This window comes from Heptranchias perlo, chromosome 22 (genome assembly GCF_035084215.1).
Source record: "Heptranchias perlo isolate sHepPer1 chromosome 22, sHepPer1.hap1, whole genome shotgun sequence".
In the NCBI taxonomy this organism is placed as follows: Eukaryota; Metazoa; Chordata; class Chondrichthyes; order Hexanchiformes; family Hexanchidae; genus Heptranchias; species Heptranchias perlo.
Window position 1 is genome coordinate 4309501 of NC_090346.1, and position 7181 is coordinate 4316681.

A 7181-nucleotide genomic window follows, 5' to 3' on the forward strand; every position below is an offset into this window, starting at 1 on the left:
ACACCCAACATGGCGCCGCACCGAGTACACTGTGACACACCCAACATGGCGCCGCACCGCGTACACTGTGACACACCCAACATGGCGCCGCAGCGCGTACACAGTGACACACACAATATGGCGGCTGCTATTTCTCTGCATACAAAGTCCAAGGCCTTTGCTGTTTGCACACGGCAGCCTGACGTCAATTGTCCAAAAACAACAGTCTTACAATACACCATTTATTACTTTTACCGATCAATTATAATTCCAAAAGGTCTTCAACCTGAAACGTTAACTCTGTTTCTTTCTCCACACATGCTGCCTGATATGCTGAGTGTTTCCAGCATGTTCTGTTTTTATTTCCGATTTCCACAATCCGCACTATTTTGCTGTTGATTAGAATCCCAATCTGTTTTTGGATTCCCGAGTCTAGAAAGGGTTGTCACCTCTGGTTGGACATATTCCTGGAGGTTTCATCACATCATCTCCCACCCCCAACCACCCCGGCCGGTCAAACAGCCTTTTTTTCCTATCTCCTATATTTTTATAATTAATAAAGTGTTCAAAGAAAATGAAAGAAAAAAGCACAATTTTTTCTAATGCCTCTATGAATTTTCTCTTGGGTTGCTCGCGGCAGTGACCAGGAGATTTACCTGTAATTCCTGGAGACTCCAGGACAATCTTGAAGGTTTGGGAACCCTAAATGTAGAGGAGACCACGCTCTGAGCAGTGGATACAGTATACATGGATGGAATAAATACATATTAATTACTGTCTCACATGAAAGGGATATTTGGGACCTTGACTTGTGTTTTGGGGATGAGATGAATGGACAGGTGTTGCATCCTTGCCAGCGAAAGGACAGCAGGTATTGAAGTGGTGGAAACATTGGGGAAACCAATCACAAATTAGGTGACTCTTTCCCAAACACTTCTGTCTGCAAGTGTAACTCTGAGTACCCTGCCATTTGCCACTTCAATTCCCCGTCTCACTCCCATTCTGAACTCTCCATCTTTGGCCTTCTACACTGTTCTAATGAAGTTCAAGGCAAGCTTGAGGACCAACAGTTTTCATGGGCACATTGCAGCTCACTGGCCTTAATATTGACTTTAATAACTTCAGATACTAACTTTAGCACCGACTTTATGGCAGGAGAAGCTGGTGATGTGAGATGGGTTATGCCAGTGTTTCTTGGGAACTAAATATACTGGGTTATAAGCTCTACAGGAGAGACAGGGAAAATGGAACGTGGGGGAGAGTAGCCTTAGTGATTAGAGATGAAATCAATGATAAAGGAGGATATAATGAGAGATAAGCAGCCAACAGAGACCTTATGGGTGGAATTGAGAAATAGGAAAGGATCTAAGACTATAGCGGGGGTTGTGTATAGGTCCCCTGGCAGCAGCTTTGAAGTGCTAGATTGTATAAATGCAGAGATTAGACAAGCGTGTAACAAAGGCATAGTGGTCTTAATGGGGGACTTTAACCTTCACATAGTTTGGGAAAAGCAGACTAGCAACTGTCAGAAAGGTAGTGAATTTCTTGAGTGTGTCTGGGATAGTTTTCCACAGCAGTATGTCCTAGAGGCAACAAGGGGGCAAGCCATACTAGATTTAGTAATGAGTAATGAACCAGATTTAGTTAACAGCTTAACTGTGAACATCTATCCAATAGCGATCATAACATGATTGAGTTCAAGGTAGTGTTTGAAAGGGAAAAAAGTGAATCAGCTGCTAAGATTCTAGACTTGGGCAAGGCCGACTTCAATGGGATGAGACAGAGACTGTCCACAGTAAACTGGGAAATCTGTTAATGGGTAAAACGACTGATGATCAGTGGGAAATGTTTAAAGAAACATTTAACGTGATACAGAACCGGTTTATACCCCTGAGGGAAAGAACTCTACTTCCCAAAAAAAACAGCCATGGACAACTAAAGAGGTAAGGGACAGTATAAGACATAAGGAAAGGGCATAAAAAAAGGCAAAAAATGGCACAGATCCTGACGAATGGGAAAGATACAAAGATCAACAAAGGGTCACAAAACAGATAGTAAGAGCTACAAAAAGAGAGTATGAAAAGAAACTTGCAAGGGATAACAAAACCAATATGAAGAACTTTTATAGTTATATTAGGAAAAAGAGGGTGATCAGGAGCAGTGTTGGCCCCTTACAACTGAAAGTCATTGACAATGGGGAAATGGCGGACATGTTGAACAATTACTTTGCGTCAGTATTTACAGCAGAAAAAGAGGATAGCATGCTAGAAATCCCAAGAAAACTAATATTGAATCGGGGACAGGGACTCAATAAAATTAACATAAGTAAAACAACAGTAATGAAGAAAATAATAGCACTAAAGAGTGACAAATCCCCAGGACCAGATGGTTTCCATGCCAGGGCTTTAAAGGAAGTAGGTGAGCACATTGCAGATGTCCTAACTATAATCTTTCAAAGTTCTCTAGATTCAGGAACCGTCCCTCTAGATTCAGGAACTGTCCCTCTAGATTGGAAAATTGCACATGTCACTCTGCTTTTTAAGAAAGGAGAGAGACGGAAACCAGGGAATTATAGATCAGTTAGCCTAACATCTGTTGTGGGGAAAATGCTGGAGTCTATAATTAAGGATAGGGTGACTGAACACCTCGAGAATTTTCAGTTAATCAGAGAGAGCCAGCATGGATTTGTGAAAGGTAGGTTGTGCCTGACAAACCTGATTGAATTTTTTGAAGAGGTGACTAAAGTAGTGGGTAGGGGAAATGTCAATGGATGTTATTTATATGGTCTTCCAGAAGGCATTTGATAAAGTCCCACATAAGAGACTGTTGGCTAAGATAGAAGCCCATGGAATCGAGGGAAAAGTACGGACTTGGTTAGGAAATTGGCTGAGAGAAAGGCGACAGAGAGTAGGGATAATGGGTAGGTACTCACGTTGGCAGGATGTGATTAGTGGAGTCCCACAGGGATCTGTCTTGGGGCCTCAATTATTCACAATATTTATTAATGACTTAGATGAAGGCATAGAAAGTCTCATATCTAAGTTTGCCGATGACACAAAGATTGGTGGCATTGTAAGCAATGTAGATGAAAACATAAAATTTCAAAGCGATATTGATAGATTAGGTGAATGGGCAAAACTGTGGCAAAAGGAATTCAATGTAGGCAAATGTGAGGTCATCCACTTTGGATCAAAAAAGGTTAGAACAGGGTACTTTCTAAATGGTAAAAAGTTAAAAACAGTGAATGTCCAAAGGGACTTACGGGTTCAGGTACATAGATCATTGAAGTGTCATGAACAGGTGCAGAAAATAATCAATAAGGCTAATGGAATGCTAGCCTTTATATCTAGAGGACTAGAGTACAAGGGGGCAGAAGTTATGCTGCAGCTATACAAAACCCTGGTTAGACCACACCTGGAGTATTGTGAGCAGTTCTGGGCACCGCACTTTCAGAAGGACATATTGGCCTTGGAGGGAGCGCAGCGTAGGTTTACTAGAATGATACCCGGACTTCAAGGGTTAAGTTGCGAGGAGAGATTACACAAATTGGGGTTGTATTCTCCGGAGTTTCGAAGGTTAAGGGGTGATCTGATCGAAGTTTATAAGATATTAAGGGGATCAGATAGGGTGGATAGAGAGAAACTATTTCCGCTGGTTGGGGATTCTAGGAGTAGGGGGCACAGTCTAAAAATTATAGCCAGACCTTTCAGGAGCGAGATTAGGAAACGTTTCTACACATAAAGGATGGTAGAAGTTTGAAACTCTCTTCCGCAAACGGCAATTGATACTAGCTCAATTGCTAAATTTAAATCTGAGATAGATAGCTTTTTGGCAACCAAAGGTATTAAGGGATATGGGCCAAAGGCAGGTATATGGAGTTAGATCACAGATCAGCCATGATCTTATCAAATGGCGGAGCAGGCACGAGGGGCTGAATGGCCTACTCCTGTTCCTATGTTTCTGTTGGCGGGGTTGGCGGGGGGGGGCAGACAGGTTGGAGCTTGAGGTGGGGATCCTCTTTTGGAGCGCTGTGCTGGCGAGCAGTCCGCACCCTTGGTGTCAGCCTGATTTTTCTTCTCAGGCTGCTGGATTCTGTTCTGCTTCCTGTTTCCATTTCCGTCCTTCTTCACCCTACTTGTGTCAGCCATTAACCCGTTCTCAGTGTCTATTAAATGTCTTTCATTTCTTTTATTATGCTTTGTCCTATCATCTCACTTCAGCCATTTAACTATCTCCTGTTTTCCTATTAAGCACTTTACAGGCCATTCCCCTTCTGTCGTCTATGTCTGTTTTCCTCCTTCCTTCTCTTTGTTCCGCACATTTCAAAATGCTTTTCACCTGCAATTCTTTTCAGTTCTGATGATGGGGATTATACCTAAAACATTAACTTGTCTCTTTTCTCCACAGATGCTGATGAACTGCTGAGTGCTTCAAGCATTTTGTATTTTGGGGAAAAAACTTATCTGTTTCTCTGGTAGATGGCAGCACATCGCCACAAAGAACTGAAAGATCTGCAGCTTTCCAATTCCACTCATTGCTTCTACCTTAAAACAGCTGCATCATTATTTTTGGAGTTCTTTATGCTGTAAAACAGAATCAGGAAATGTGCAGAAGCAGAGACTATTTTTAATTCATAGTATTATTGGAATAATTTTTTTTAAATTGTAATTTTGTAGTCATTTCCTTTTTATAATGTTTTTAAGAGTGCACTTTTGCATTCCTATATAAAGAAAGAAAGACTTGCATTTATATAGCGCCTTTCTTGACCTCAGGACGTCCCAAAGCACTTTACAGCCAATGAAGTAGATTTTGAAGTATAGACACTGTTATACTGTAGGAAACGCGGCAGCCAATTTGTGCACAGCAAGGTCCCACAAACAGCCATGACCAGATAATCTGTTTTAGTGATGTTGGTTGATAAATATTGGCCAGGACACTGGGGAGAACTCCCCTGCTCTTCTTCGAAATAGTGCTGTGGGATCTTTCACGTCCACCTGAGAGGACAGACGGTTTAGCGTCTCATTCGAAAGATAGCACCTGAGACAGTGCAGCGCTCCCTCAGAACTGCACTGCACTGTCAGCCTAGAATTTGTGCTCAAGTTTTATATAATTAAAAACTGTGCATCTCTAGTGTCGCACTTGTCAAAGTCATCACTTGAAAATTTGGCCTTATAGATGTAACATCTCTGGGCATGCTCATGAGGCAAAAAAATTGTGGATGGACAGTTAGCTCTTCTTTAAAACACACATGACATGCTCTGAAGAAGGGAACTCACCTGAAACATAGACTGTCTGTTCTCTCCAAAGATACTGATGGACCTGCTACATGCTTTTTACAGGTTAAAATTTGTAATTGGTTCCAATCACCATTTATCTGTTGTTACCAATCAAATATCTGATTGACTAGATATGAATAAATCAAAAGTAACAATGAGGATTGAGTAACCAGAAGAATTCCTAGAATTCCCACAAGCTTTTCAAAGCTACCTTTCATGAACCAGCAAGTACTGCCTTTTCGTTAGTGTAATTTATTCTCGTGTGTTTACTGGGATTAAATTTCTACTACACTCAGCCCTAGAATTACTTTGGTTAATTCTCACAAAATTGTACATTTCAATAAATATTCACAATGTTACCCCAAGTTTCTATTGTTGTGACTTTCTGGAATTGAAGAATTATATTTTAAGATTTAAAGTTTGGAAAGGAACTAAAATTCACCATGGGCCGGATTTTGCTCTGAGCTGCAAATGAGCGGCGCCCTCTGCTCGCTAGGCTTGGACTTGCCCTTAGAATTTTTATGGGCTTTTGGATGGCAAGTTCCTCTTATCAGGTCCTCAATCCAGCGCGGTGTCCTCACCCGGGCATCTGGGACTTGTGTGAACGGGGCAAGGAGCTGTGTATCCCCATAACCAATCAGATTAAAGTATTTTAATGAGCAGTGCAGACTCAGAACCAGGAAGTGTAAGTTAGAATAGTGAATTCAATGTAAAATCAGTTACAGAAAGCGAAATAAAGAGAGGGTAAGAAATATTGAATTAAAAGTGGATAAGATCTTCTGGGGAGAAGTGAAGATAAAATATAAATACATGGGGGATGTTACAGTAGCCCAGATGGAAAAGAATGATTTTGATAAAATAAACTTTAAAAATGTATTTTATACTGGAATTGACAGATCTTTGAACAAATACACCTGATAGTAAATCATCAAAGATGTGATTTGTAAAACTCATGAGTGAGGCTGGTGCAACTCACTCAGGGTATAAATTTCATATTTATTGACTTATGATCGAGCAGATGTGAAAATGTGACATAGCAGCGATAAGAAAGAAGGTAAGGGTCTTTATAGATAACACTTGGTCCATGTAATCTTCTGGACTGGCTTCGATTGCAGGAGAGTGTCGGAGAGGGAGGAGAGTGTCCAGAGTATTTTTTCCCTTATTGGCCCCAGGATTTTTCTCTGCTTTTGTTGCAGTTCCACATGTGAGAGGTGAGAGAGAGAAACCAGGAAATTATAGACCTGTTAGTCTATAGTTATTGTGGGGAAGTTATTGGAATCTATAATTAAAGGCAGTGTGATTGAGCACGTAGAGAAATTTGAGCTGATTAGAGAGAGCCAACATGGATTGTAATGGGTAGGTCATGTCTAACGAACCTAATTGAATTTTTTGAGGAAGTAACTAAAGTAGTAGACAGGGGAATGTCTATGGATGTAGTTTATATGGACTTCCAGAAGGCATTCGATAAGGTTCCACATAAGAGACTGTTAGCTAAAATTAAAGCTTATGGAATTGAGGGCAAATTATTGACCTGGTTAGGAGATTGGTTAGGCGGTAGAGAGTAGGGATAATAGTATGTACTTAAATTGGAAGAAAATGACTAGTGATGTCCCATAAGGATCTGTGCTGGGGCCTCAACTATTCACTATATTTATTAATGACTTAGATAACACAATAGTGAGCCATATATCCAAGTTTGCCGATGATACAAAGATTGGTGGCATAGTAAATAGTGTAGATGGGAGCATAACATTACATAGAGACATTGATAGGGCAGGTGAGTGGGCAAAACTGTGGCGAATAGATTTCAACGCAGGTAAGTGTGAGGTCATCCATTTTGGACCAAAAAGGGATAGATCAGAGTATTTTTTAATCGTGAAAAGCTAGGAACAATGAAGGTCCAAAGAGATTTAGGGGTCCATGTAT